At 38.9% G+C, this 12,047-nt stretch overlaps 1 protein-coding gene across 2 annotated transcripts in view; it reads right to left on the bottom strand.

Moving 5' to 3' along the window:
* The window catches only part of LOC121648056 (potassium voltage-gated channel subfamily D member 2-like), a 42,520-nt gene that overhangs the window by 7,340 nt on the left and 23,133 nt on the right, over positions 1–12,047 (bottom strand). The window lies entirely within an intron of this gene.

The raw sequence follows: 12,047 nt of genomic DNA, 5'->3' as shown, positions 1-12,047 counted from the left end.
TGTCAGACTGACATACTGTACTGTATTGTAATAAGTTGTAAAAACAGAAGCACCAACATGCAAAAGCACCAAGTGCAGTGCTTAATGAATTTTAATTGTAGTGTTAAAGATCAGCTCCTGCACATACTAGTATCTTCTCAAACTCCAGGACCATAAGCAGAAACAGCAGAACACACAAACATAGAATAATGTTGGAATGTAAAGGATTCTTAAGGATTTTGGTGCAGTGAATAATCAATTTTACTCAGAAACCTTCCACACTGAATGGAATGAAATGAAAGGTCCGTGGGATCTCTGGTAGCATCAGTCTACACATAGTGGGTTTTCTCTGCAGTGCCAGTATGTCAAGTCTTGATTTTAAATAATTAATTTTTTAGTAGCAAGGGAAGTATGCAGAGGTTTAACTGACACTACAAGCACATTTACATATTTTTCTATGAAAATAGTTCACTGTGACTCTTACAACAGCTTCATATTTGGAATGTGGCCTGTGTGGTGTGTGTGGAATGTGATGATTTTAATTTCAGCTTCCATGTTCACAGATTAGAGTATCCACATAGACTGAGAAGTAGCTGCACAGCAGCTGAGGATTTCTTAAGTATCTAGGGCTTCAGAGTAGTGACTATTTTTACCTTGTGAGGTTAGCGTTGTGGAAAAATGTGCAGTACAACCATTTGATGATCATCATTCTGACTTTGTATCAGCAAAGGTATACGTTTTACTAAAGTTACACTGTGTAAGCAACAAGTCACAGACATAAGAAATACAGCTTCCCTGTTATGATAATGTTTGGCGATGACAATGAATGGTTTTCATCTGATATTACCACCTGATTTTAACTTTTCTCAAGTTATAGTTGAACAACTTGAGCAACTTTGTAAGCCATGGATTATACAAAGTTCTGAATTTATGGCCGTTATTAGAGGCCTGCTGCACTAAAAAAAATGATTGTGCAGGCAGTTGCTGGGCAGCAGAAGCAGAAAGGTTGTTGGTGTGAAAACAAACATGCAGCCGAGACGCAGCAGCTCAGCGCAGCATGCGCTGTACTGAACCGCTGATTATTAATTTGCAGATTATTTCCTCTGTGACTGATTCTAAATCTTTGAGGGAAATAATCTGTTAGCCCAAAGATGTGTCCAAAAATGCAATTAAACCAAAATGACAATATAAAAAGTAACGTATAGAAAAGGCATTAAAGGTTTATAGTTTAGTTTTGCACCTCACTCAATGTGTTAAGTTACACTGTTGATTTCTTTACAGAGAATTCACCAGAACTCTCTGTTAAGGTGCTTTTTTTAAAAAAATAATATTATTTTATTTTATTCTCAGGGAGCATTGGCCCAACACTCTTGTTTATTCTGATTTATGATTTTATGCTTCATACTCTGCTTTAACCACCAGTCGCTACTGCATTCAGCTGCATTACGCAAGCAGAAAACCCAGATTCCTTCAGGGCAAATTGCTAAATTCAACACAAACCCAGAAATTCTTCACAGAAATCATTTCAACATGTTGCATATTCACGAGTAGCCCTCTGCTGACATTCTAGGGCACAGGCAACGCTGATATCTAAGTGCAGTGTACATGACTGGTTCAGTGTATATGTTTCCTTGTCTTCTAAACATCTTTCCATGCACTGCAGAGGGCCAGCAGTTTGCAGGATTGCAGGTGGGTGAGATGAATGATCGAGACCCTAATGTGCAAATGACCTGAGGAGACCATTACCTCCTGGGAGTAAGATGAATGCAGGTAGGAAGGGACATCAGCACTGCTCAGTGTCTGTGACAGCAGTGCGTCTCTCAAGTGAAGCAGGGTAATATGAATGTATCGCTACACGGGAGGTTGACTGTTTCATAAATGAAGTTGTCTAATGCCCACAGCCGTCTGCTTGAGTCATTAGCTTCAGGTTTCCATCACGTCAGGCCCAACAGCCTGGGCTTTAACAGAGCTTGGGCAGAAAGATGTAAAAGTGGACATTTTAATATCACGCTTGATGGGTCTTCATGTACAACAGTTTGCTTTCAAGTTGACTAATTTTACACAGATGTCATTAGTTTTACAGTTCATTACAGGTCAAGTAATTTTCCAATCACAGACAATGCCCGACAGCAGGTGTCAAATTACCGATTCTGGATGTCCTGTTAAAAGCCCATTAACGGATTGCATATAAAAATGCAGGACAGCATTGCCTCACATGAGTGTTGCTGCTCACATATGTTTTATTCCAGTGGGAGGAGCAGGAAGATGATGCCACATCAACTGTGGAATACAATGTGTTCCAGTCTTCTCAGCGAGTGTCGTCTTTTGAAAGCAAAGCATAGTAGTGAGCAGATGAAAAAAGAAAGGAGCAAGAGCACTCCGGAGAGAAGCACTAACAGTGATGGATTGTTCATAAGGGGGAAGCTGAGATACACAAAGCTGTGCCTCCTGGAGGATGGCAGAGGTAGGAATTAACAGCAGCGACAGATTAAAGTAATGTTCTTGCTTTGTTCTTGTTGTCTCTGACTGCCAGGTAGCCACGCTTGCTACCACAAGCTGAGATGGGTAAGACACAAAGATGGATGGCCAGATTTTTATCCTCACTGCAGAGGAGGAAGAGGAATGTCGGAATGACTAAGTATCAATTCCCCAGTTCCACCCACCTGAAACCATACTGTGCTCACATTCACACTGGTCTGAAACACAGCTCATTCTGTACGGTTGTCCTACAGTCAGACGACAGCATTGCAGATGGAGCCCAACACCGTGAGGGATTCAAACTGGGGGTTTGCCTCTGAAGGTGTGGGGGAAATGTCAGAGTAAAAGGAATATTTGAATTCCAGAAGCAGGGGATAAATGTCCCCACCCAACTGGGATAATAGACCAATCAAACATTTATGAGTCTCTGTATCAACCTGTGTGGCAGGGTTTGTGCGTCTGACCTCCATCAGGGGTGCTCTGAGACAGATTTCTTTACATGACCTCACCGCCTCACAGCGAGTGCTGCTAACACCTCAAATACATGGACACGCCTGAACACACAGGGACACACACATAGGAAGTCACGAGGACATGCACCTGTTTCTGTGAGAAGGCCTGTAATTTGACATCTAGTTAAACCAATCCCCCCCTTCCTAAAAAAGCAATCTTGTTCTTTGATTGTCTTCCAGAACCCTGTGTCTGAAATCTGACTGCCATCTGGTTAGTGGGAAGTGAAGAAAAAAATAATGAAAGAAGATATGGATGATTTTTCAAACACGCCATTTGTTTATTTTTTCTCTCCAAGACGGAGCAGGGTCTTTTTTTTATTTAGAAAATCAAACTAAATTAAATTAAATCATTTTAAGGTAAAATTAGCTGACAATTTTCTGGTGATTTGTTTTGCTGGCTGTGTCATCTACATATAAATAACGTGTCGGCTGGTGCATCACACTGACTTGTGCTTCTGATAAAAGAGGTCTAGAGTAAGTCCTGCTACACCACCACCTCACATTCCAGTTGTGATCATTGCGGCAGCTTAGAAATGCTGACAAAAGGATTGTGGCTGATCTTTCAGCTGAGAGGGTTTTGTCAGGAGCATTAAAATCCAATCATCCTCTGGCACCTCTGTCATACTTCCAGCTCCCACCTCCTATTTTTTTTTTTTTTTTACTGTGTAACCAGCTCACCTCCAGTAGAGGTGACCATAATATGCATTAATAAAAGCAAAAGGGTGGTTAACATTTAGAGGCATAGTGGCTGAGGTGAAAGATATTATAGAAAGCACAACAACACTGAACATATAATGTTTTAAAAGGCTGGGAAGACATTTCTTGTTAGAGATTGGACCTCAATAAAAAAAAAGGTCACTTCCTGTTTAAATAAGAATCCTTCTGTAAATTTTAACTAAAAGTGGTGTGAAATGACAAGGGTGCTACAGGTAAGAACACATCTGTTCACAGAGAATAAAATTATTCTTTGAAATATAAAGAGAAATAAAGATAATTTTTCTTAAACAACGCTTTTGCTTTTTCCTGTTCTTATTGCTTTTGTTTATTTTCTCTCTTTTGCTATTACTTCTCATTATTTCCCAGCTGCTTTTTCCATTTTGCCAATGCTTTCACATAGTCTCTTTTAAAATTTGCTTTATTTCTCATTACTTCCCATTTCCTAACCTCCAAACAGCTTTTACATTACCTACTGCATGGGTTTATCATTAAAATTTAAGTGAATTAGGCAGAGTCGTGGCTTTAAGCTACAACATCCCGGTTAGACAAGTTATCTTCTACTTGATGTTTAACATTTATCCCATGACAAGTGTTAAGGCTCTGTTCATGTCTATTCTTCCATCCTTTGGCAAGCATTTGGAAGCATGGAAAACTGGATGCAACATGTAAAGTCTGACTGTGGTGTTGGTCTTGTGTGCAATAGTATCAGCGTGCAATGTTGCCGCTACATTAAAGACCTAAAGCCTAAATACACACATAAAGAAGACATTTAAAACTCATCCATGGACTAACATGTCGATGGTAAGCATAGCTTACTGGTTAGCCTCACTAACTTCAACCAATGCCATAGGGAAATAGTGAAAATGTGAAACCACAAAAGCAAATGAAACGTAACAAAAGCAATGCAGAAAGAGTAAAGGAAAAAACAATGAAGGCATATGAAATGATAAATAAACAAAACAAAAAGAGTATGGGGAAAAAGAAACTAAAACAAGAAGATGAATTATGCCAAAATAAACATCTTCAGATTTATTTACTTTTTTTAAATTTCCCTTTTTATTTCTACATTTATTCTCTCATTAATTATTTATATTAATTCTTGATTCTTCCTCGGTTACAATCACTTCACATATTTATTCTTTTTGTGACAGTCCTCCCATCCCAGTGGAGGGAGGATGAACTCTTAAGTGATCTCCCACTGGAGCCTAAACTTCTCCAAGTTTTCCCCCTATAAACAACTTGTAATAAGGGCATTGGGCAGCTTAAAATTCTGACGGTTGCTTTCCTTGCGCCTTATAATATCAAATGAAGAATCTGAAAAAAGCTTTTTGAAAAGGCAGCTAATATATTATTTGTATTAATGTGTCTACTGGACCTTTTAAGTGCACGTCTGCTGTACATCTCTAGGCATGTTTTTAACCACTGAGTGCATCAAACATTCATAGGTTTTCTGAACTTTTTTTTTTTGTGTGTGTGTGTGTGTGTGAAATGATGTGCGTTTTTCGTTTCTTTGTACATTTTTTTACTGTTGTATTTTACACTATTTAATAAGGCATCACTACCAAAATATTAAAGACAAGGTGTTCAAATAAAAACAAAAAAAAAACAAACAAACAAACAAAAAAAAAAAACTATAGATAAATATATAAAATGCTGTGATGGAGATACTAAAGCTGCGGGAGTGTGAGGGACATCCATTTTAAATCCATCAAAGTAATGGTACTGAATATCTCTTTCATCAAAACCACATTCTGATCTACACCACTTAGATATTTCAGTGAGAAGCAGTGGGATGAAACTTGTTTAATTAATACATTAACTATTTTCATTAATCAGCTGATTAGAATGAAGATGAATTGAGCACACTGTCCTATCTCATACACCATCTATGCATGTTGTTTCATGGCAGTAATTACTGAGGAGGCCTGAAATCTTGATCGTCTGAATCTCAAATTAATTTCAATCTCACCTTCTTCCATCGTATTAATTTAACTTCAATCCTCCCAGGTAACCCCCCCCCCCCCCCCTTTTTTTTGGAAGTACAGATAATGGTACAGACATATATTCATTGCATTTTTTGAGTCACAGTGAACTCTGTACTAAAAGAAGACATCATAAAGAGTACTTCATGAAGAAAATACATCCATGCCAACCACTTTGACCATTTTTAATCTTCTTTTCTTTTTTTTTATCTTTCAAAAACTTGAGAGCGGTAAAAGCCCGTCTATATCAAGTGTCCTCAGCGTGTCTTTGATAATTCTATGATTTTCTGTTTGACCTTCACCAACCATCCCATTGCACACGCCTCCCTATCATCCTTTCTGAGGTAATTCTCTAGCCCAGTTTCACAGCTCAGTAGCTTCTCCAGCACAGACAAGCCCTCTAAACCTGTGAGACCAAAACCTGTCAATTATTCCTGAGCTCTGATACTGTCTCCGACTGTACCAGAAGTTGATAACGACAGAAAGAGGCATTAAAACTGCTCAGGGACAGTAGTACAGTGGAAAGGTTGAAAAGTGCTGCATACCCCTAAGGGATGGTATGCAAAGCTGCTGTAATAGATCAAAGGGTGTCAGAGTGGACAGCATTAGCATTTTTCCAACATATTTACCACATGCACATTTAGATATTACACTGAACAACAGAGAAATACTCCTTTTTTTCAATTCATGGCAAGGAGCACATGGAGCAATGATGCACAGCAATCTGATTCTCTGTACCTTCTCCACAAGGCTGAAAGAGCACAATATTCATCCTTGCTGACAGTTAAATAATAGATGGAACAAAAAAAATGTAATTCTCCCTCTGAACTCCATCATGCTATGAAACTATGAATTCAGAATTTGAGGAAAATGGATTATACCGCCCGCATGCCATAGAGGCGTACAAACATGAGTGACAAGAAGATATAAATTTTCTGCGGTTGTATTTGTGAAGACTGCAAGATTTATGGAGCTCTACACGAGAGGTTGTGAGAGTGGTTTTGTCATATTAAGAACCTTCATAAAAATTTCAGTTCGGAAAAAACATGAGGAGGAAGACTGAACGCCAACAGGCAGTAAGTCTGACCATCAAGTGAGGAAAAGAGAAATGCAGGATAAATTTCTGCACTTGCAGATAAACAAGGGAGAGGGAAAATGAAGAAAAACTCTATTGTGTATTATATTTTCATATTATTAATGTAGCAAATCTGCTCTGTATTATCAGCAGCATGTTGAAATATTAAGCACATTCTGTCTTTATCTATCCCCCGCTGTGAACAGACTGTAAAAGAGTGCACATAAAATCTTTGTAATGCTGGAGTGCAAGTACCCTGCAAGATTTTTTTAGTACAGTGGCCTAGCTAGAGTATAGTATATAGCACTGCAATGCTGAGAGATCTACCACAAGGGTTCAACAGACTGAAACATAATAAATGAACATGATCCCCAGCATGATCCCAAAACACAAAATATCATCCCTGATGTTCTGCTCTGCATCTCTGGCTTTAGGCTGGGAGCACAACATCCAAAATGCTGCCTCTCTTGGGTTTGGACACCAAAGACTGATGGGATTAAGAGTTTGTGGGCTGATAGGATGTTGCTCTGATGCTATCCCTCAGATATACTACATCATTATAGAGAGGGGAATCCCACGGGCGCTGGGATTAGCCCGCTAGATTTTCACTGTAGGTGATAAGGGACAGAAGGAGAGGTTGGCAGAACTACACAACATAATGGGGAGATGGGAGAGCAGAGATAGGAGGGAGCCAAAGGGCCGCACTGCCTGGTGTAACGCGTGCGGTAGGAAAAACAGAGCGCTGTGAGTGTGAGTGAATGTGAACAATAGCTGGAGGGGAGGACAACCTTGAGGTGAGCATCACAGTCTCTGTGGGCAAAAGCGCTTGTTGCTCTGATTGGATGTTAAACTGCAGTAAAATAGTGTGGAACAGATGTGAGAGATTTTTTTTTTTAACGTTTCACAATCCAGCTGAGATCCAGTCTCTGTAGACTTATGAGTGGGGATGGGTGCAGTTGGGTTGCCATGTGAGGATCATGGAAACAGCCACGTATCACACGACATTCAGTAGTAGTGCATCTAAATGAAAAGTAAATGAAGACTTTGTGGTGCAGCACTGTCAATGAAGCTTTGATCTCCTGGCTTAACGTTCACCCGGGAGTCTCAGGAACCACACAGACTCAATAAAGACTCGTAAAATTACTCTCGTTTATCCAGGCAGACACAGATAAATCATATAGAATAATTCCACCACGTATAGCTCAGGCAAAAGCACCTCAGCTTCCGCTCACATTTCAAACATATATTCCCTCAGCCCTCCAAATCCCAGCTTAACCCTAACCCTGCAAAACCAGGCGGCTAGTTATCATCGAAGCTTTGACATTAGCATGCACGCCCGTTCTCATTTGGGAGATCTTCTTAAGAGTCAGGGATGATAAAAAAGCCTTTCCTCTCCAGCGCTCTTCCGTTCCTGACTTTGACTCACCCTTCCTCTGCCTGGACCTGCTTGCCTCTAACGACGAGCTGGAGATGAAACGTTTCATTCTTTTTTTAACTATCCTCTTTTCAATTATCATGCACAGCTAGCACAGCCCTGTTTGACATTTTTCTTTTCTTTTTGCTGCTCTCCAGTCTCTCAGACTACACCTGCTGACACTTGGGAAACAACTGCTGTCCTATGCAAAAAAAAAAAAAAAAAAAAAGAAGAACCCCATTCCCCTGCTATATTATGCCAAGTCACCTTTCTTTCATCTTTTTGTCATCATGATTACAAGCAATTCCTTGTGGCACTGTCTTTTAATGACTGGATGAATGGCTGCTCTGTATTAGAAGTTTTACAGGTGTTAAGTGATGGCATAGACCCAGAAAATAGCATTTTAAGCAGAACACATGCAAATGGGAGAATAATCATTTGTCTGGATGCGAGTCATCAGTTAGCATACGTGAACTGGCTCAAATGTTGCTTGGAGTGCAATTTGTCATTCTATATTTTGATTTCTGTCCATCCTGCTTACACTAATACAGAAAGCCAAGGGCTAAAAATATATTCCCATAACATTGGTATAATACTTTGATAATGCAATTACACCACTGTGTGGCTGAATGGGGAGGGCAAAGGAACATGAAAGAAGGGCTGGAAGCATGAAGGGCTGCCGAAGCTATGGATTATACCAGAACATGATAATAAAATATAATCATCAGACACTCAAGCGATTATGCTAATGAAGTCATTATGTATTCATCATAGGTTAATCGCCACGCAGGCGAGAGAGCAGTGACATTTTCTTGAATAAAGAAAGCTTTGATTTAGCAGGATGCCACTCGCCTCACCTCTGAAAAGTAAAGGCCTGAAGCTGGGTCAAAGGTGAAAACAGAATTTTAGAGTTGATCAGTGGCTAAAAACATATGTAATAGCAGTGGTAGCCATGGTAACTGCAGCATGAAATGCGAAAACATACTTGAAATAAACAGCTGGGATGCTTCTCACACAAGCACAATTAAGTGTACATAGTGTACAAAAGAAGCTGTCCGCTATTACTGACCAGATGAGTATTCAAGGTGAACCTTGTTCCTGTTGTTGTCTGGAAAAAGAGAAAGCATGTGAAAGGTCTTGTGGATTAGAGGTTCTGTGCTGGAAAGGGGAACTGGTCCAGGAGCCTCATCACACTGACAGCAGATTAGTGCTTTGCAGCACCAGAACAGACGGTGCAAGATTAACTTTGATGTGTGATTCCACACAGAGCAGCCGCTGGATATCAGCTTCCTCAACCAAATGGCCCTATAACTCTGAGTTTGCAGCATGTGCATTCACGAGCTGCAGTATCTGGAAACCTGCTTTCTGTTAATAGCAGACTACAGTCTGGCCAGAGTTAAAGCCCATAAGTTAGTGTAATATCCCATACCTATTGTAAAGAACATTTACAAGGTTTTTAACCAAAGTAGGCTATGTGGTTACCTTAAAGGCTGTTTGTCATTTAGGTTACTGTCTGTTATTTTCACTCCACCAACTTTACAGATGAAGATCAGTTTCCTTATAAAGAAGAGAGCTACTTACATGTAACTCGTAAAGATATCTGCACAACGTCTACTGTAGATCTTGAGGAGCTTTATGAAGTACTACCCCAGATTATGTCAGAGTTGTCATCAGGGTTATCTTTTCTCAAGCTGGAAGACTTTAAATATATAAGATAAAGCCTGGAAATGTGAGGTTTGAAAGAAGCAGGAATTTGCCAGAGAGGGATTAATGAAAGAGGCTTTCAAGTTGCATTTTCTTGAGTTGTAAATCAGGCAAATGTGATCTTCCTTTGCTTTTTTTCTCCCCTCCAATTCTTCTGTTGCAAGTGTCCAAACTGTATGAAAATGTAATACAAAATGCAATACCCCATTCATTCATCAACTGTTTAAATAACCAAATGTAAATGTCAAAAAATAATTGAAACTACCTATCACCATTTAAAGAGGCTGGAGATGAAAAATTCACCTTTTCAACCGTGAGGTTACTCAATTTCTTATTACAGAAGACAAAGAAAAGCAGAACATTCAAGAGCTAAACTCTGTAAATGTTTCATATAGAAATGTGCCAACTGTTTCAAGTTTATGCCAACTGAAGTGAAAAAAAGAACTGTCATACAGAAATATAGAAAACACAACCTCTTAATAGCATTCAGTTGAGGAAAATGTGACAAAAAAAAACAATCTAATGATTTGACTTGACAGTTATGAGTTACATATAAGTGAACAGCTTCAAAATATTTAATGGAGTTATCAGTACTCAGATGAAAAGTCAAAATAATGGCAGGATTTAGTTAAAAAATGTGCCTAAATGGACAAAAATATCTACAGTTCCAGTTGTTGCCCAAGAACAGTAGCACCAGCATCATAAACTCACACCACAGACGTGTGAGAGGAGGTGATAAAATGTTAATAAATTAACAAAGCTACGTCTGCATTAACAATGCCACCACACATTAAATAGATAAATAAAATGACCACAACCACTATGACAAAAAGGGAAAGAAACAGAGTATCTGTTTAATGTCTGAGCTCCTTTGACTGTCAGATTTGAGTGTAAGCCTACATTTAACAGTAACAGATTAGTAGAAATTTGCTGAGGGAAGACTGCTCATTTTCTATGTACATCTTATTATATAGATTGAATGCAAGTAAAAAAAAAAAATAACCTCACATAAGAATCAACTGAATTAGTTCTAATGTATGTCATCATTTGTACCCACGGAGACGTTCAAGATATCACACGAACACTTATGGTGCAGAACAGAGTAGAGGGTGCCACAAAGCATGATGGGAAAGAAAGCAAACCGAATGTCACCAATCTGGGAGTAAAAATGGACAGTGTTGTTAATTAAGACATGCATCTTAGTGCACGGTAAAGTGCTTTATAAATACAGTTGGCTTAGCTTGGCTTGGCTTGATCAGTCCAATACGCAGTGGTGAGTATTTCTGCTTCACAAACAGCAGCAATGTGTGAAAAGCACAAACCTCCTTAAAAGTCTGAGAATCAATCATAACACAGAAGCAAAGGTGATGAGGTTATGAAGAAGCAAACTAAAGAGGAGAGGAGGAGGACAGGGGCTGCTAGGGTGGAGACAGATGTTACTCCAAGTCGTTTGGCTCTGCTGTCAGGTATTATCAGAGGGAGAAATTGTGGAGCTGTTGGCTATGTGTAGCACTTTTTGGAAAAGTGGTTTACGTCTGTCTGTTGCTACTAGTTTTAAATAACTGAAGTTCCCTGCAATGTTAAAACTAAAGTTTCCTCTTTTTTTCAAATGTGCAGTAATAAATATGTTTCTGAAATAAATGGTACAATAAATAATTGCATGCATAACCTACCTGAGATCTCTACACCTCAATTAGAAAGGCCTAGATTCAGTCAGGTAAGATTAGCTGCAGAGTAGATCATTACTTAGACCAGATGTCATTAAACTATTCAGTATTTGTAATGAAACAGCCACTGCAACCTTTGAAAAGAAAAAAACCTGACAGAAAAATATGTAATAGATAAGATGGAGAACAACATCTATAGGTCTAATTTATTTTGACTGATGGTTAACTGAATAATTGTAAATGTAGTGATAAATAGATACAATAGATGGAGTGTATGAGCCTGTGTTTTTCAAAACAAACTAAGCTTACTGGCTCATCCCACCCAGTGTAGCTGCTGAGAGATGTGTTTAGTTATTTCAGAGGCATCTACAGACTACATTTAACATCAAAGAAAACAGCAGAATTACAGTCTCACTATAGTTGATGCATGTATTTCTGAATAAATCACATTTTTGTTTATTTTTGTACTTAATTAGAAACATTTCAGTGGGTCAAATCTAAAGTGCTCTCAGACATAAA

Source organism: Melanotaenia boesemani, chromosome 10 (genome assembly GCF_017639745.1).
Source record: "Melanotaenia boesemani isolate fMelBoe1 chromosome 10, fMelBoe1.pri, whole genome shotgun sequence".
Taxonomy (NCBI): domain Eukaryota; kingdom Metazoa; phylum Chordata; class Actinopteri; order Atheriniformes; family Melanotaeniidae; genus Melanotaenia; species Melanotaenia boesemani.
Note: the sequence above shows the minus strand (reverse complement) of the source record. Positions and strands in the feature narration are given on the sequence as shown.